Here is a 19,517-nt window from a genome sequence, read left to right as displayed (position 1 = left end):
CAATGGGGAAAAACTGAGAGCTTTTTCCCTGAGATCAGGAACACGACAGGGATGTGCACTCTCACCGCTGTTGTTTAACGTAGTGTTGGAAGTTCTAGCATCAGCAATCAGACAACAAAAGGAAATCAAAGGCATCAAAATTGGCAAAGATGAAGTCAAGCTTCCACTTTTTGCAGATGACATGATACTATAAAAGGAAAATACGATAGACTCCACCAAAAGTCTGCTAGAACTAATACAGGAATTCAGCAAAGTCACAGGATACAAAATTAATGTACAGAAATCAGCTGCATTCTTATCCACTAATAATGAAGCAACAGAAAGACCAATAAAGAAATTGATCCCATTTACAATGGCACAAAGAATCATAAAATGCCTAGGGATAAACTAACCAAATATGTAAAAGATCTGTATGCTGAAAACTATAGAAAGTTTATGAAGGAAATTGAAGAAGATACAAAGAAATGGAAAAACATTCCATGCTCATGGATCAGAAGGATAAATATTGTTAAAATGTCAATACTACCCCAAACAATGTACACATTCAATTCAATCCCAATCAAAATTGCACCATCATTCTTCTTGAAGCTAGAACAAGCAATCCTAAAATTTGTATGGAACCACATACAAAGACCCCGAATAGCCAAAGTAATTTTGAAGAAGAAATCCAAAGCAGGAGGCATCACAATCACAAACTTTAGCCTCTACTACAAAGCTGTCATCATCAAGGCAGGATGGTATTGGCACAAAACAGACACAGACATATAGACCAATTGAATAGAATAGAAACTCCAGAATTGGACCCACAAAAGTATGGCCAACTAATCTTTGACAAAGCAGGAAAGAATATACAATGGAAAAAAGACAGTCTCTTTAACAAATGGTGCTGGAAGAACTGGACTGCAATATGCAGAAGGTTGAAACTAGACCGCTTTCTCACACCACTCACAAAAATAAACTCAAAATGGATAAAGGACCTGAATGTGAGGCATGAAACCATCAAGACCCTAGAGGAGAAAGCAGGAAAAAACCTCTCTGACCTCAGCTGCAGCAATTTCTTACTTGACACATCTCCAAAGGAAAGGGAATTAAAAGCAAAAATAAACTATTGGGACCTCATGAAGATAAAAAGCTTCTGCACTGTAAACAATCAACAAAACTAAAAGGCAACTGACAGAATGGGAAAAGATATTTGCAAATGACATATCGGATAAAGGGCTAGTATCCAAAATCTATAAAGAACTCACTAAACTCCACACCCAAAAAACAAATAATCCAGTGAAGAAATGGAGAATAGACACTTTTGTATAATAGACATGAATAGACACTTTTCTAAAGAAGACATCCAGATGGCCAATAGGCACATGAAAAGTTGCTCAACGTCACTCCTCATCAGGGGAATACAAATCAAAACTACACTGAGATACCACCTCACACTGGTCAGAGTGGCTAAAATAACAAATCAGGAAACTATAGATGCTGGCGAGGATGTGGAGAACTGGGAACCCTCTCACACTGTTAATGGGAATGCAAACTGGTGCAGCCGCTCTGGAAAACAGTGTGGAGGTTCCTCAAAAAATTAAAAATAGATCTATCCCTGCAATAGTACTTCTAGGAATTTACCCAAGGGATCCAGGAATACTGATGCATAGGAGCACTTTTACCCCAATGTTTATAGCAGCACTTTCAACAATAGTCAAATTACAGAAAGAGCCTAAATGTCCATCATCTGATGAACGGATAAAGATAATGTGGTTTATATATACAATGGAATACTACTTGGCAATGAGAAAGAATGATATCTGGCCATTTGTAGCAACATGGATGGAACTAGAGGGTGTTATGCTAAGTGAAATAAGTCAGGCAGTGAAAGACGGATACCATATGTTTTCACTCATATGTGGATCCTGAGAAACTTAACAAAAGACCGGGGGGGAGGAGAAGGGGAAAAAAAGTTACAGAGAGGTAAGGAGGCAAACCATAAGAGACTGTTAAATACTGAGAACAAATTGAGCGTTGATGGAGGTGGGGAAAGGGGAAAGTAGGTAATGGGCATTGAGGAGTGCACCTGTTTGGATGAGCACTGGGTGTTGTATGGAAACCAATTTGATAATAAATTACGTATATAAAAATGGGCAGAAGGCATGAACAGACTTTTCTCCAAAGAAGACATATGATGGCCAACAGATATATGAAAAGATGTTCAACATCACTCATCATCAGGGAAATGAAAACCAAAACCACAATGAGATATCATGTCACACCTGTCAGAATGGCTATAATCAAAAACTCAAGAAATAGCAATTGTTGTTCAGGGTATGGAGAAAAAGGGAGTCTCATTTGCTGTTGGTGAGAATGCAAATTAGTACAGACACTGTGGAAAACACTATGGAGTTTCTTCAAAGAGTTAAAAGTAGAACTAACCTACCATCCAGTAGTCTCTCTACCCTCTCTTTGTGGGTAAATACCCCCAAATACAAAAATACTAATTCAGTGTAATGCATGCACTTCTATGTTTATTGCACCATTGTTTACAATAGTCAAATTATGGAAGCAACTAAAGTGTCCATCGACAGATGAATGGATAGAGAAATGTCATAAATACATATTGGAATATTAGTTAGCCATAAAAATGAATGAAATCTTGCCATTTACAACAACATGGATGGAGATAGAGAGTATAATGTTAAGCAAAATGAGTCGATCAGATAAAGACAAATAATATGAGTTCACTCATATGTCAAGTGTCAGATAGAAAAAAAAATGAACAGAGGGAAAAAAAGAAAGAAACAAACAAGAAACAGACTCTTAGCTATAGAGAACAAACTGATGGCTCCCCGAGGGGAGCTGGGTGGGGGAATGGGTAAAATGTCAAGGGGATTAAAGAGTATACTTAACATGATTAGCACTGAATAATGTATAAAATTGTTGAATCACTATATTTTACATGCAAAACTAATATAACACTGTTAACTATACTGAAATTAAAATAAAAACTTAATTTTAAAAAAAGAGCAGTTAAAAGAGCATATACTTGAGAACTGGAAAAGTGAGCTGTTTTTTTTTTTTCTTACTTCAGACAGTTCCACTGTGTGTGACTTTAGGCAAAGCTCCCAATCAGTATTGACTCATCTGTGTAGAGGCAAGAATAGTCAGCTCTTGGATTCTTCTTCCATGTTTGTCCTCAGAAAATGTACTTCCCGCTTTCCAATTTAGTCATATCCCTTTTAATATTCAAGAGGCTGGCTCCAAGCAACCATTATTTTTCTCCTATTCTGAGGTTGCTCAGCTCAAGTTAGTACTAGGAAACCTACAGAATGCTCATATAGCCTATGAATCAGTCATTTTCTTAGCTCATATGTGGTCATTTGCTTAGAAATCTCAGAGTGTTTTGCAGAAAGTTCCCTAGGATTGCTGACCTTGTTCCCTACCATTATTGCACACCACTGCCATCACAACTCAGAAAACTTGGGAAATGTGAAAAAAGGGTAACTTCTTTGTGGTTCCACAGTCACCAGAGGGGCCTAGAAGTCAAAAGCAAGACTGTATTCACAATGGCAAACCCACAGAGATTGGCTCCTCAAGGGGCAGGGAAAGATAGTCTTCTCTCTGAGTCTTGCTAGTTTACACAAATAAAAGCAGCCTGAGGCCTAGTGCTACTGCTTCCTGTTAACAACCTTCTTCATAACACACACACACACACACACACACACACACACACACACACCTTACAATGTGTTGGGTCAGAAGGAGCTTCAGTATCAGACACAAATCCTCTAAAAGTAAATGCCTCAGAAAATGGAAGAATCCCCTCCTTCCTTTGCCTATAGCTCACTTTGATTTTTGAAAGCTTTTTGATGTATAACTAACATACATTAAACAGTACTAATTAAAATGTACAATTTGATGTTTTGATTTATGTACACACCTGAGGAGCCATCACCACAATTAAGATAGAGACCATATCTGTTGTCCTCTAAAGTTTTCTCCAGCACTTTTAATCCCTCCATCTTTCCCCTTTCTCATGCACCCTTTTTCTATTGCAGATATGTACTGGATGTGAACATCCTTTGGGAATGGGACCTAGAAAGCCTATTTTTAACTGGCTCCCCAAATGATCCCCTACATACCAAGGTTTGAAAACCACTGCCTTGAGGAAAGAACTTTGTATCTTCTTGGAAACATTCTCAACTGGGGCTTCTATCCATAAAAGCACATCTTTTTTTTTTTTTTTCTTCTCTCCTTAAATTAAAAAAAAAAAAAACCTTCTTTCCTATATTTTTGTGATATATGTATATGTTCAGCCATTCTCCTCACTCTCTTATTTTTAGGAATTCCAAGTCAAGGTAACCATATCATCATAATCATACATACATAGCACCATGACATATAGTTCTAAGAAAGGAAGGGGGATAATACAAATCTCTGAACTTTGCAATGTTCTGAGAAGTTTTCTAAAAAGGCTCACATTTTATCATACAGAAATTTTCAATGATTTCTACATGCAAAGTTTTAAAAAATGTACAATATACACTTTCAAGAGATGGGATTCACCTTACAGTTGTAGATAATTAATTTTAAAAGTTATTTTTTGGAAAAGTATTCATCATCATTTTGTAAGTCAAGTTTTAAACAATTTGAACTTTATTAGACATATATAGACATCTAGTTCAAATGAGGCTTCTCCTCAATGAGAATATAGAGAAAGCATCAAATGTGATCACCAAAAATATTAAATAATTTATATTAATAATGTTAACATTGTTGACATTTTCTTTAATACTAATTTTCAAAATGTTTCTAAAAGGAATCAGATAAAAATACAGTATTTGGAAAGTCGGTTGAATGTGCTTATTATTTATTGTTATAATAAAAACAAGGTAAACTTCCACCTCTATAATTAATGCTTTAAGCTCTTATTTATTTATACTTTTGATTATTACAACCTGGGTAAAATTTAGAAAACATTTTTAAAAACTTAAATTTCAGGTAGAAGCATTATTATTTTACTCTTGAGCAAAGGAAAGCACTGTGAATCATTGTGATCAAATGGGAAAAAAATCCTATGGTAAATTATGCTTTCTTTTATTGTTGGTATAAAAAATCTCAGCTCTTAAGAGTAACCTAGGAGGCACTGCAAGTGATTTCCTGTGAAAAGAAATAAAACCAAATGATCAATGTGGAGACTAGAATGTAACCCAGATCAGAATCAAGCAGGAATTCTCATATCCTAGTTTTTATGGCCAGGCTGCCAAAAGATGTTAAAACTAAATAGGGTGAGAAGTGAGGATGTAACTTAAGACTTTTGGCTTGGTGTTCTCCCTCCCCAGGAAATGATGTAACCTCTCAAAGATGTTTGGTTCGCTCTTTGATTATACATCCAAAATCCTTCTCTGAATTGTAAAGACTCAGTAAATCTCTACAATGGAGTAAAGCACTCTCTAAGATACTTCTGTGAATTCTAGAGGGGCCAAACTGATCCTTGATCACAATGGCAAGATCCTTGATCACAGTGTTTCAACATTTCTCCTCTGGCTGATTTCGAGTAACAATAAAATATATCAATAGAACTTTACTTTTAAAAGCTAGTACGTTAAAATTTTTGTTGGGAAATTCATTTATTCATTCAACAAAAGTGTTTTGAATGCCCACTATGTCTACCTACAAAAATATTTAAATCTCCTACTTCTAATATCCACTAGACTAGTTTATCAACATTGCTCTAAAAAAGGAAAAATCTTTATTACCTCTCATTCCAAAAGTGCCTCTTCCATGAAAGCCTTCCTTGATCATTTCAGCTAGAAACCATGCCTCTTCTCAATACCATATGGTCATATATCAATCTTGTGTTTTATTTAGTTTTATATCTTATCTTTCAATTTAGTCCATGAGCTAAATTGAATCTATCTATCTATCTATCCATTCATCCACCATACATTCACTTATTTGTTCAACGGGAAAGGTACTGAGACAGCATTTTGTGAAATGTAAACATAAATAAGACATAGGTACCATCATCAATTTGATTTTAGTTTATTTTTAAAAGGTTTTTAAGTTTATTAATTTTGAAAGAGAGAAAGTGCACATGCATGTGTGAGGGCAAGGAGGGGCGGAGAGAGAGGGGGAAAGAGGATCCCAAGCAGGCTCCATGTTCAGCATCAAGCCCCATGTGGCGTTTGATCTCACAGCTATGAGATTATGCCCTGAACTGAAATCAAGAGTCAGATGCTTAACCAACTCAACCACCCAGGCACCCCCAATTTGATTTTAATGACACAGGTCTTATATATATTACATATACATTATATTATATAATTATACATACATATATATATATATATATATATATATATATATATATACACACATTAGATTTAAAACATTCTAAATTGAGCTGAAGATGTTTCCCAGGAGTCTTTGCCCCTGCTGCTATATATACCTCAGAAATTCAACATGATGTCATGGACAAAGTAGGAACTAAATAAATATGTGTTAAATAAACATTTGTTAAAAGAAATTTTTAGATTTCAATATTAGGCCCATTAAATTTCCCTTTTTGCTCATGCATTTCATAAAGCTACCCACTGTAATACTTTATTACATCTGCATTTTCAGATTCTGATGGCTCATAACTAATATAAGGAGAGAGAAATCTTAATAAAAATCTGAGGGAACAATTTGTATAGAGATAAAAGCATTGAGCTTTGAATCAGGGAATCAGTGCTGGACTTTGGTTCCTCCATTTCCTAGTTAAGTGAATCTTAACCTCTGACTTTGGGTTTCAGTTTCCTTATTTGTACAACAAGGATAGTTAATAACCACCTGACAATGTTGATGTGAGGGACAAATGAAAGAATGCAGTTGAAAGCACTTAGAAAACTGCAAAGCATTTTAGTATTTTATTTTATTTTAAATATTTATTTATGTTTGAGAGAAAAAGAGAGTATGTGCATGCATGCATTAGTGGTGGATAGTAAGAGAGAGAGACAGAGAATCCCAAGCAGGCTCCTCACTGTCAGTGCTGAGCCTGACGCAGAGCTTGAACTCATAAACAGGGAGATTATGACCTGAGCAGAAATCAAGAGTCGATCACTGAACCGAGTCACCCAGGCACCCCCAAAACTGCAAACCATTTAAAAAATAATACTGTGATCTCACAGGCCATGTAAGGTGGGTGAAGGGTAGCATGTAGTCAAGGACAATAGACAATAAGAATTTGCTTTACTGCTATGATTTAAAAAATATTTAAAATATATAATTTAAAAAATAATACTGTGATCTCACAGGCCATGTAAGGTGGGTGAAGGGTAGCATGTAGTCAAGGACAATAGACAATAAGAATTTGCTTTACTGCTATGACTTCCCAGCCCTACTTGCCACTGAAACCATATCAATTTTAAAAACTTAAATTTTGTCATTGATTTTTAGCCTCTCTGCACACAACCTGAAAAGAGACTTTATAGAAATAAAGGCTTAATGGAATCCAGCATTCCAGGATCCTAACAATAGTTGCAAAATCTTCAGAAATCTTTATAATAAAGGTAATAGGCAAATATACCCTTGCTACTCACGTATTAATAGAAGCTCTTAATTACAGTATTTTTTTCATGTGCAAAGCAGTGTTAAGCCCTTTATAGACATTATCTTAGTACAGTGTATGCATAGAAACCTCAAATTTCAGTCACAAGATGCCACATGATTTGGAGTGCACTACAGTATAGAATCGGTTCTGCATCTGAAGACCTGGATTCAGATCTAGTCTTTATCTCTTAAACTAAGTGACTTCTGATACTTGGTTTCTCATTATTAGGAAAAAAAAAAGGGGGGGGGGACTGTTGTTAGCCTCTGCACATAAAGTTATTGTCAAGATTGAACTTAATTGAGTGAATGGAATGAAATTGAATTGAATTGAACTGAATTAGTTTCATTTTTTTTTAATGTTTTTATTTATTTTTGAGAGATACAGACAGACAGACAGAGCGTGAGCTGGGGAGTGGCAGAGAGAGAGGGAGACACAGAATCAGAAGCAGGTTCCAGGCTCTGAGCTGTCAGCCCAGAGCTTGATATGGGACTCAAACTTGTGAACCACGAGATCATAACCTGGGCTGAAGTTGGATGCTCAACTAAGTCACCCAAGTGTCCCTGAATTAGTTTCATTTTTAACTGAATTGAATTCAATATGCAGAGTGTCTGACTCAATATTAGGTAGTTTTTTCTTCCCATCTCATCTCTTCCACCTACTAGCAAATTACTTTGGGCAAACTACCTAACACCTCCAGACTTCAATTTCCTTATCTGTAAAATGGAGATAATAATACTTTCATTACTGGGGTGCCTGGGTTGAGCAACTGACTCTTGGTTTTGGCTCAGGTCATGATCCCAGGGTCATAGAATCGAGCCTTACATTGGGCTCTGAGCTGAGCATGGAACCTGCTCGAGAGTCTCTCTCTCTCTTTCCCTCTGCCCCTCTCTCTGCTCATGTTCTCTTTCTCTAAAATAAAGAACAAAATTTAAAAATAATAAATAACTCTTTCATTACTATTCTATTGTATTAAATTAGTATATATCTGGAAAATACTGCAGCTATTTTAATTCATATTATCACCTCATTCTCTTTCTTTTCTATTATTTTATTCTTTATACTAACCACAGTAAATGACCAGGGTGTGCTTCCAGAAAGGAAATTCTGGAATCAATTAAAATTCTAAGAAAACTGTGCATTTTATCACCAAGAGAAGTTACCTCTCTTGGGTTATGTCAGCAGCAGCACCAGAGCCATCTAACTTGACAGTATGATACCATGTGGATTAGTGTTAGCAATCCTTAGGATGCAGTGGGCTGCAGAACACTTGGGGCACATCTCCACTTCTGATGATCCACTGGAAAGCAAAGAACAGCATTCCCAGATGTTCACCCATGCAATACCTACCAGGACTAAAAAGATTACAAGAGGGATCAATAAAAGTTCATTCCTCATGATGCTAATAAGGAGCAAGGGAGTTAGAGAGGCATCCTGTTGAAGTGAATAAGTGTTATGGGAAGAATTGAAATAATTAAATCATTTTTTTTCTCACAGGTCTGAAGGTCTGGACTCACTGACATGTACTTGAACAACTTTTCCTCCTTAGCTGTGTATATACATTAGACGTTTCTAAGTTAAAAAGATTCAAGACACAATGAAGTGCCATTTCTTAAAGAAAAGCCAAGCTATTTATTCTTCATCTAATCAATACCAGTATCCAGACAAATATACTGCTTAATAACCTATATACAACTTTTTGAACTTGACAAACATAAACATTAGTACTAGGCTATAAAGAGTGGTTAATTTTCTAAGAAAAAAAATTACTTAAACATTATTTTGAATGACATGTTTAGTATTTGGTTCCAGTTGAATGAGATACTGCAAGGAGTCAATGTCAGTAGAATGAAGCAATGTGGAGGGTATCCTAGCTGCCACATTCTACATATATGTATGCATGTAATCATAAGTTGCAGAATCAGTGGGAAATTGTTGTCATAATTTTTAGTATGCCCCAATTTTTAATGCCTTTAACACTCACTACTTTTCAGGTTTTAATTACATAAACCATCTGTTAATATTAATACAGCCACATGAACAATGTATGTAACAGCACTGTTTAACTGCAAAACATTTTACCAATGTCAGTTATTATACCTCTTAGCCCTGCCCTAGGACAATGGAATCAATAATATTTACATATTATTCAGCAGTCCACCCATTAGGTTGTTTTTAAGGCTCAACTTAAAGTATTTTTTCCTCCTAAATTTAACTTATTTACCTCCACCCAATTAGAAACAATGTTTTTTTTCCTACATTCTCACTAAATTCATCACTGCCTCTGTTATAACATTTGCCACAGTCTACATGCATTAGATTTATTTATGTATATGTTTAGCTTCCAGATAAGATTCACAAAGACTAAACGGTAGTTCCTATCCTGCTCATCTTTGTGTAAGCCATCCCTCTACTTCTGTCTACCAGGAGTTTGCACCTAGCTGGAATGTAATGATTTTTTTTTAATGATTAAAAAAATGTTGCTGGCTGTGTCAGTTATATTTTAACTATGCTGCTATTTATTTTCTGATCCTTAAAGTAAGATAATTATGTAACCCACTCTCACCCCTTCTAAAAACATATGGTTATCTACTGGGGACACATGAAACCAGATTTATTTTGTGCCTTTCTCTCAGCTACATGGGACATTCCCTCCTGCAGTTCTTGGGGTGATACTTTCTCTCCATGCTATCTGTGGTAAGTGGCAAGCAGTGCTTTTCCCTAGTGAGAAGGAAGTCAATAGGCTGTATTTTACTGTGACAGCTGGGCCATTTGACTTGAGTCTTATTACACTTGATGGCTACCTTTAGGGAATGTCTTTTTCAATTGTTTATTTTCCAAGCCTCTTGTCAGTTCAAACTACAGAAAACAAAAGGGGAACCCACATTTTACTATCTGCTCCCACAATATGCAATCCACTTTATTAAACTTGGGCCCAAGAAGATATTTTAGTCTAATGAAATCCACAGATATTACTGAGTACCAGTAAGTTTATGAAAATGATATAAAAATTAATAAACTCTAACAGTCCATTTATGGATATTTATATCCAGGAGATACATTTATACATATTAGAAATTATCTGAATTACTTAAAAATAAAGTGTGGGGAAAAAAAGCCAAAAAAAAAAACCACAACAATTTGGATATGGTTTTAATAATGGGCACTCGTTTAAGGAAGGCAATTTGGCTGTACTTGTGAACCCATTTACTGAGTTTTTCAATGAAGAAACTATTGACATTTCAACAAAGCATACTTTATTCCATAGGGCTGTTGTAAGCATTACAGGAATTTAGTATCCCTGGCCTTTGGACATTGTCATTGTGACAACCAGAAGTGCCTCCTTATATTTCCAAATGCCCTCTAGGGTAGCACCCTCAGTGGTGAACAAACTGCATCAGTTAAAATAGGCTAGGTTTTACTACAGTAACAACCTCATACTTCAGGGACTTAATACAACAAAAGTTTATTTCTCTTTTATCCTACATATCCAAAGCAAGCCAAGAGGAGCATTCTGCTCATTAAAATGACCAGCGACCAAAGCTGATGAGGCTCCATTGCAATATGTACATGTGCAATTACTATGGCAGTGATCATGCTAGGGTATGTTGCAGAGAAGAGAGAGTGGAGCAGGGGCATTGAAGCTGCAGATATCAGAATGAGTAAGCAAAGCACAGTTCTTGAAGGTGATGGGCACACTTTGAGATGCAAAACTTAAATACCTACATTCTGTGGACCTAGTTTTGCTCCACAAACAAAAGAAGGTAAAGTTAAATAAAGAAACCCACCAAGAAGCCACATATGCAGGAAGCACACTGTCTCTGTGGCAGTGTAGGAGAAAAAGGACTCTGAAAGTAAAAAAGAAAACCCTCAAACCTGTCTATTCCATTCAATGGGGAGAAAATAAGCCTACATGAACTCACATAAGACTCCCTCAGCCTAGAGGATAATCTCAACTGGCCTGCAATTCAGTTCTGGCTTTGTCCTGATGTAATCTGCTGCTAATATAGGTGGGAAAACCTACTCTTCCAAAGATGCTTAATAAACAAGGGAACCAAAACAGGATGTTCAAAGATATACCAAATAAAAAAGGGGAAAAAATGGAAGAAGCAAGAAAAACAAATGGTAAATTCATAATGACATCCAGCAATATATTGTCATGAAGTATATAAAAATCATGCCCAAATATTTCTCCCTGAATTTCAAAAATTTAAAAACTAGTCAATTCTATGAAGCAAGATCTCTCAATACAAATAAAACAACTTACAGACAAGATAACTAGACAGCAGGTAAAGACAAATATATATATATATATATATATATATATATATATATATATATATATATATGAGTTCTCAGAACTCAAGTGAAGCAGTGGGAGAAGAAAACAAAAGCATCCAATTTATAGCAACAAAAGTAGAGGAGTATAAGAGATAACTGGCATTGCTTGCTATAAACACATTAAGGAGCAAAGCTAAAATAAATAAGAAAACAATGAAAATAATTCGTAAGAAAATGAAAGAAGATACAACAGGGCATAAAATTTGAATCCTGGAAGAAAAAAAGAAAAAGAAATAGAAAAAAAATATTAAAGAGCAGACCCTTACTGGCAACAGGAGAGGAGGAAGAAGGACTGTACTGGTTACTCTGCTGAGCCCACACCAGACTTCCAGGGCCCAGGTGAGGGGTTGCATGCAGTGGGTTACATTGCCTTATTGTTCTCCACATGCTAATATGATTCTCTGGCCACTGCCCAACCCACGGTCTATGGAAGTAATGTAGATTCCCACAAACATACTCATCAACAAAGGAGAACACATTGCTAGCTGCAGGAAAATATGTGGAGCTTAATTCTTGTCACAAAAAGGCAGCATCCATGAGCTGACATGGTCTAAACAGGCCCATTTCTCATTGGAATTGTAAATGGACAATAGCACAAAGCAGCCACTGCTCATTCTGGAGAGGTGGAAAACAGAGAAGCATGTGAAAGTATGAAAATCCAGCAGAATACGGGTAGGGATGTTACTCCTCATCTTCAGGTATCTCCAATCCTCTGCTGTGGAAGTTTAAAACCCAGGTCCTTTTCTTTTCTGGAAATGGAGGCTCACAACAAAGACATCTCCAGAAATTTAGGGGGGTTGGAGGTTATACAAACTTGTGTTTTAAATTCAACAATGAATAAGCCAGTAGAGCCATGCATTAGAAACAAACCTTCAAAAGATGATTAAATAGTTATAAATGATCAGATAACCAAAATTGTATATCTACAGATGCATGTGGGGGAAAAATATAAAAAATAAAGAGACATATGGCATTCCTTGAGGCCAAAAATGAAAAAAGGTCAGTCCTTAAAAAGGACCAATAGAAAAGGAACCATAGGTAGATGCTGATTTTCTCGGAAAAAGAAAAATCAGAGTGATGGGGCTTGTCATCACATTTAAAAATACATCAATCTAGCTGAAGTCTGAAGCAAATATAGGGACATCCAAGGACATGCCGATACCCAATCTTCTTGTCTTTAATGTTCCATTTCTAAAACTTCCTGCGAGGAATATTCTTCTTTAGAAAGTTCCAAAAGAACTTATATTTAAGTAAAATAGAAGAGCACATGAGAGGAGAAAAGGAAGGGAAATAATATAGTTCATACAGAACAACAATATACAGATAACTACCATGCCAGGGAAATTCCCTGGAAGTGAATGCATAATCTGTCAAGATTTCAGAAGAAAAGACAGACCCATAACTCAAGAAACAATCAGTGTATCTGATTTGTTGACTCAAGCTAAGGATTCCAAATTTGGTAAACACTGAAGTCTTAGAGTTCAATATATCCTAGTGTAAAGCAAATGGCTAGGAGATCTTTACCAAGGAACACCTTTTTTCCTTTTCTTAGAGTTATAAATGTATAAGAATGTATTTTACGTACTAATCTATAATGTCATAAAGGATCATTCAACACCCAAGTTATAATGAAAACCTAGGGCTTTGTTATGAAAATTTTATTCATTCATATGAGGTGTTTAAATTATATACCTTTCTAGATAAAACTAAGCATACCTCCCTTTGAGCTACTTTAACCATAAAGATTACATTATGACTAACAGAACTCTTTAACTTTCTATTATATAAGAAACAAATGATTAGTTTTTCTCTTAATTAACAGTTTACATAATTAGTCGGATACCTTGGTAAATTTAACTTTTTGTTTGTTTGTTGTATAGTGCATTATTTAAAAAAATATTAAATGAATTATCTTTTTGTCTTCAATGATGGATGAATGAATGGAAGTAATGTTAGTTGGCTGCATTTGGTGACAAAACAATAAAATAATTGTGCCTTAAAAGATATAATTCAGATAGACATTCTTGAAACAAAGATAAGAGAATGTGTATGTGTGTATACATATTATGTAATAATATGTATATTATTGCTTATGCCTGGAAAACTTAACTAGAAGAGTCAACAAAGATGTTGACTGGAAGATGTTGTTGGACTTTGACAATTTAGAAAGGAAAGGGAAGGGAGGAGAAAAGAAAATCAAAATCATTTGGGCATTTAGGCAAAAAGACCTAGTCATCTATATCAGAGAATAAATTGGCCTGGCCTCATAATTTTCCACAGCAATATTCAATGTTAGAAAACTGTAGAGTGGCACAAAACCTTTAAGAAAAGAAAGTGCTATGCCAAGTGGTTACACTTTGCTACCTTCAGGTTCTTCAGAGTATAGAGTCTGGGGCAAAGGTTTAATCAAGCACACATAATAGTTTCCTGCCACTGCTATAACAAATTGTCGAAAACTTGGTAGCTTAAAAGATCGGATATTTATTTTCTCACAATGGTGGAGGCCAGAGTCTGAAATTGGTATCACTGAACTGAAATCAATATGTTCACAGGGTCATGCTACTTCTGGAAGCTTTGGGGCCGGGTGGGGCTGGGGAATTTGTTCCATGCCTCTTCCAGTTTCTGGCAACTACCCACATTCATTGACTTGTAGCGACATCACTTCTTGGTCATACTGCCTTCCATTCTGTGTGTACCCTTTTTCTCTGGATGGTATTTATAAGGACACACAGGATTGTATTTACGGCTTCCCAGATAATCCAGTATAATCACTCCATTTCAAGATCCTTAATTAATCACATCTGCAAAAATTATTTCTAGGTTCCACACAGGTTACAAAAAATTAAAGGAATTGTAAGCGACTATTCTTCTCAATTTAATGCAAATAAACTTGAAAATGGGGATGAAATATATAATATTCCAGAAATGTATAATTTGCCAAAACCATTTCCAGAAGAAAATTTAGGTTTATTTCCAAAATACAAATAAAGAAAGGTATCAAATAACCTCCTTTTTCACATCCCCTCCCTCTCCCACCAAAATAATAAAGTGCCTGGACTAGACAATTTCATAGGGAAATTCTAACAAAACCTTTAAAAAGCAGATGATTCCAGTGATATTTTAACTATTCTAAAGTACAGAAAAAGAAGGAAAGCTTGCAAATTTTGTTTACAAAGTGAGTATAAAAGCGTCACCCAAAGTCAACAAAAACTGCAAAAATACAAAACAATCACATATCAAAAGCTCACCACAAGGCACTGATAATTCAATATTAGAATATGTGGACATCAATAGCCTTCTTCTATTGAGACAACAACCAGTTAGAAGACACAACAGAAGGAAAAATTCCTTATTTTCAATAACAACACAAAAGATAAAGTGTCTGAGAGGAAATGTGTGAGATCATTATACAAAAAGACTTTAAAATGTTACAGAGGAACACAAAATAAGATATGAGCAAAGAAGAAAATTGTTCCATGTCCTTGGATAGGATGACTCAACACCATAAAAATGTCAATTCTCCCTAAATTAACCTAAAATTTTCACACAAGTCTAATAAAAATGTCAGCATCATTTTGCCAGAATAATCAAGCTAAGTCAAAAGTTCATGTGGAAAAATAAACATGTAAAAATATCCAAGAAAGGTCTGGAACAGAAGAATAATAAGGGGGAACCAGTCTCCAAGCATTAATACATTAGAAAGCTTCAGTAAGTAATATACTATTATATTGGCACATGAATACATAGAAAAATCATGGATCAGAACATGAAATCCAGGAATAGACATACATCTATATATGCCATTTTAGAAAAGGTGGCATATTCTAACAGATGAAGAAAGATGGATTACTTAATAAATAGTATTGAGAAAAATGAATTGGAGAAAAGAAAAGGAAGAAAAATCTGACTCCATTTCTAACACCTAATTGTAGGAGAAATGCCAGTTGTATTAAAATTTTAAGTGTTTTTTTTAAAAAGATCAAAATACCAGGGGAAAGCATAGAAAGTAGAAGGCCTTTCTAATTATGACACGAAACTCAGAAGCTATAAAAAGGAAGATTGTTAAATTCAATTAAATGTTTTAAAAATATTAATGATAAAAAGTACAAGTGAAATTAAAAGGCAAATACCAAATTGGGAGGGAAAAATACTAACTTATATTACCGACATAGTTAATCTGTCTAATGTATAAGGAGTTCTTAGAAGTTAATGAGAATAAGGCAGTCCGATGAAAATAATGGGCAAAAATATGGACAATTCTCAGAAAAGGAAGTGTGGATTGCACTTAAACATATATTAAGGAGCTAATAACAAGAAAAAGAAAATTAAACCACTTTTACCTATCACACTGGCAGAGATCAAAGTTATATAATTCACAGTTTGTGAGAATTAGAATAGAGAAACAGATCTCATACTTGTTGGTAAGAGTGTAAATTCGTACATCTTCTGTGAAGGGCAATTTGGTAATATCCATCAAGTTTATAAATACTTTATCCTTTTGAAATATATTCTAAGATATACTCATATGTTTGTGATATGATATATATGCAAGTTATTTACTGTGACACTATTTGTAGTACCAAAAGAGTAGAAGCAGCCTGTCTATTAATGTCCATCAATATGAGACCTATCAAATTCTGTACAGTACAGGCATACAGGGGAATACTACAGAGCCACAAATGCATAAAGAAGCTCTTTACATATTAACTGATATGGAATGACCCCCAAAGTCACTGGAGGAAGAATATACACATACATACTGACATCTCTGAAAAGATACACATGAAGCTCATAAGACTGGCTATGTTAAGGAAGGGAAACTGAGTGGTTGGGGGACAGGAGTGTGAAGGACACTAAAAATGCCTTTTGCATTTTTAAAATTTATAAATGAATAAGAGAGACCATGAGGCTTTCTGAGTCAAATGTGCCAAAGTAAACACTATGGTGATGATAAATAGTATATATATATATATATATATATATATATATATATATATATATATATACACACACACACACACACATACACACACATATACATAATACATATATATACACATATACATATACATATATGTATATACATGTACATACATGTATATGTATATGTGTATATATATGTGTATTGTGTGTGTGTATATATATATATGCACACATATATATATAATAGAAAAAATAAAATAATCTTTCAGCCTTCTTTTCCTATTTCTTTCCCCCAAAATGCACACATCTTCCTCCAATTATAATTTTGCTTGACTTCATTAGCCTCTAGCTTTATCCTCAGACCCTACTATTTCATTTATCTCAAGATGTGTCTTAACATTTCTAATAATTTTCCAATGAAAGTTATATCTCAATCTCATTTTAACATCTCAATTTCAATATGTTCTATGAGTAATAACAAACTGAAATCATTTATTTGAGGCAATCATAAGAGAAGAAACACATCTCTTGGAAGGTGCTTTAAAAAAAAAAAAAACAGGGGCTCTTGGGTGGCTCAGTTGGTTAAGCATCTGACTTTTGGTTTTGGCTCAGGTCATGATCTCATGGTTTGTGAAATTGAGCGCTGCATCAGGCTCTGTGCTGACAGCTCTTGTGCTCTCTCTGTGTCTCCCCTGTGTACTCTCTTTGTCTCAATAAAGGAAAAACAAATACTAGTTAAAATAAAATCTTGCCTGTTTGGAAAATGTGTCAGGGGCATTTTAATAATATTTGTTTAGAGAATTAAAGATGTCCTCTCCTGGCATCTTTAACTGTAATAAGCACAATAAAGAAAGCTTTTAGACAAAATATGAATTAATAAAGTCACAAGTCATATAACCATAGTGTCCATGAAGATGCAGAGCCTATGTGTTGAGATATGGGAAAATATAAAATTCCTATTTCTATTATTTTATCTTATCTTCATAATGTAAAAAGTAATATATTAATACATAATTTATAAATAATAAAGTATGCATACATGCTATTGCGTGTTCAATCATTCTTATCCACAGAAGTGTGTAGTTAAAATGTTGTTAGTAACTGCTGGTAAATGGTGGAGTTTTTCCTCATAAATAAGGGGAAACCATGTGCACTATAGAATATTGTATCAGGCATAGTGAAAAGAAGCAGCTATAAATTATTAATTTCTAAGTCAAATGCTATTGAATTCATTTAGTATGACACTTAGAACAATGCTATCTAGAGAGAAATGTTTAGTAAATAATAACATTTACAAGTTAAGAACAAGTGTTAGATATTACCATTCCAAATCTCCTTATTTCAAACATGAGGTAACTACAGGCTAGAGAGAGTAAATAATATTCTCTATGTCATATGGCTAACTCATGGTGACAAAGCTCACTACAGAACCCAAATTTCCCAACTCATTGTCTTTCTACTGGACAACACATGGAGATATGTGTGTGTGTGTGTGTGTGTGTGTGTGTGTGTGTGTGTGTGTGTGTGTAAATGGAGAGGATCTTTGAAATTAGCATCAGGCCAACCTGTGTTCTCATGATTTTATTTTCTCCTATTTATCCAAACCTTTATCTTTTTTAAAACCTTCCCAAAATCACATCCCATTTTGTAAAGTGAAATAATGAATTTCTTTTTTTTATCATGTTAATTTTTAAGCCATTCTAAAGGAAAAAGGTCAAACCTGAAGTTAATCCTGTTTTCATCCACCTCCTCTAACAGAAACTACCTCTGAACTCTAAATGCCTTTTTCTTACCAGTAATCCTCTGAGACCAACCCAGGAAAAAAAAAACAAAAAACAAAAAACAAACAAAAAAAAAAACATATGCAACTCTACCCAAAGGAAATGAAAGGTGAAATGTGATGGGAGTGGATGATATAGCAGTTGACTTGCAAAGAAGCAATCAAAATTAAAAGTCCATTCTTAAGGGATGATAAAATTGTAAACCCGCAGGAATAGATCCTACATTAACTCTTCAAGTCTATTAGCCTGATTCTGAGTTGAATTATCTCCAGGGCCCTCAAAATAGAACAATATGGTGAGTATGACAACATTGAGATCATGACTTTAGGAAAAAAGCTAAAGAGAAAATGAAAAGTATTTATCCAGATAATTCAAACACATTTTTAACACCTTGATTATATTTGTGTAATCTCCTCACAATATTAATAAAGGAAATTTTCAACTTTGAATGTTTCCTGCTCTTGAGGTCCTAGGGAAGCTATATTTTAACATTTATCAAGGTCAAAATGACTTGTCAAAACCTCAAAGAATGGGCTCTATTTCTGTCCTAAGCACACATGGTCTGCTTTAAATAAAATAATAATAATAATAATAATAATAATAATAATGATAATAAATAAAATAAAATAAAAAATAAAATAAAATGAGTATTCTGAACATAAGAATAAAGAAATTTCCCTGGTTCCCATAAGTTTAAAGCCATGCAACTTGCCAATATCTTAAAAACATAAGATAAAAAAAAAAAAAAAAAGCTGTGACTTTCTGGAATGTTCTTCATCATGATGATTTGTAACTCTTTCTGTAAAAACATATATAATCTTGTACCAAATGTTCCTTTCCCAGAACACTCTCTTCTTTGTGAAAATTGTGTATATCAGGCAGCTGTTCCCTCT

This window comes from Panthera pardus, unplaced genomic scaffold (assembly GCF_024362965.1).
Source record: "Panthera pardus isolate Hobbes unplaced genomic scaffold, ASM2436296v1 HiC_scaffold_20, whole genome shotgun sequence".
Taxonomy (NCBI): domain Eukaryota; kingdom Metazoa; phylum Chordata; class Mammalia; order Carnivora; family Felidae; genus Panthera; species Panthera pardus.
Note: the sequence above shows the minus strand (reverse complement) of the source record.